Genomic DNA, 1,648 nt, shown 5'->3' on the forward strand with positions numbered 1-1,648 from the left:
GAGCGAGTAACAACAGAGACAATGAGGTCTGGGATTTGCTTCACAAGAAATACAATGAAAAAAAAAAGTTTTTTTTTTAAATAAGAGAAGGTGATTTTCTAAAAGTTAACTTGTAAAGGCATTTTTATTTATTTATTCATTCATTTTTACATTTTGTATTATTTTTTTTTTGTCATTTAATATGACAATGTGACATGGAGGAAGGTTATCTGATTAAATGAAACCAAAACTACCCATCAATGTGAACATACCATCCAAACCGTGGAACATGCTGGTGGCAGCATCATGCAGGGGAAAACAGTTTTCTTCAGCTGGGATGGAGAAAATGATGCAATCCATCTAAACACAGAGAAACCCGGGAAGAAAACCTGTCAGAGTCAGCAAAGCATGAGACATTGGGGTGTAATTCAGTTGGACAGAACAAGTTAGGTACCTGAAGTTAAACATTGAGCGTTAGACAGAAGAGAAGCGTATAATTGACAAAGCTAGAACACGACGCTGATTCCGTATTATTTAAGTTAAACTAAAAACACCCAATATTTTAGGTAAATATTACGAGCAGGAACTCAGAGAAATATGCTGACGTCTGAGTTGGAAAATGGAAAATATTTTTTCCACTGTCTTTTATTGCTAAGGCAGGAGTAGCTGTTGACAGCGCAAGTGAGCGCTCCACAATTCTGGCTTTTATGGAATAACAGTAAAAAGACAACCACAAGAAATTCCATTGATATTTTTGCCATAAGCTGCACAGAGACACAACAAACATGAGGAAGGAGGCGCTCTGGTCAGATGAGACAGAAATTAAACTTTACCACCACATAGTAAGTTTAACTAGTTAGCTTGGAGTTAATTTCTCATTAACACATATGTTTGCATTATTTACAAAAAAGAAAAAAATCTGAATAAACTGATTTTATTGCACTTTCAGTTGGAAACAATAAATTCAACTGGTGCTAAAACAGCCAGGTTTTGCCAAACAGGACTCATTATGCTGACTTGACTTGCTTAGCTGCAAAGGCTATCTGGTCACTAACGGGGTCAGTGCTCCAAGCTACAGCCTCAGTAGAAGTGTGACAAATGAGCCAAGTCGAACTGGTTGTGCTTACAAACATTTGCACAAAATTTCTTGTTTTTTTTTGTGCCAGATATGTGACCCCTAAGTTCAGGCATAAGGAACAAAAATTATTTGTAGCAAAAATCCAGATTTTGTTAATTTTGCTTTGAATGTTTGCATGTTTTGCGCTTTACACCAGACCTTTATCATCTACGGTTTCATACATGTTAGAAGAGTGTTTTCATTGTAATACTGGAAATCCTTTAGCATCTCTTTTGCGTCTGCGCTTGCTTTAGTGACCAGGATAAGAGAGAGAGAGCAGTCTCTTTCATGTTCAGTGTTCTGCTTCTTTGTGTGTGTGTGTGTGTGTGTGTGTGTGTGTGTGTGTGCGTTGGTAAATGTGGTTTAGCAGGACATTTCGTCAGAATACACACAACACTAGCAGGACATTTTGAATTAACGGGACAGGAGCGGTGTCCTGCTAATTTTGACAAAAATCTAAAAGCGTAGAAAGGTTTCTATTGGTCTAATAACCCCAAAAATGCAAAAAAAACGAGATGTCCGGTTAATACACATAAACCTGATTTTGTGTAT

This window comes from Poecilia reticulata, linkage group LG9 (genome assembly GCF_000633615.1).
Source record: "Poecilia reticulata strain Guanapo linkage group LG9, Guppy_female_1.0+MT, whole genome shotgun sequence".
Taxonomy (NCBI): Eukaryota; Metazoa; Chordata; class Actinopteri; order Cyprinodontiformes; family Poeciliidae; genus Poecilia; species Poecilia reticulata.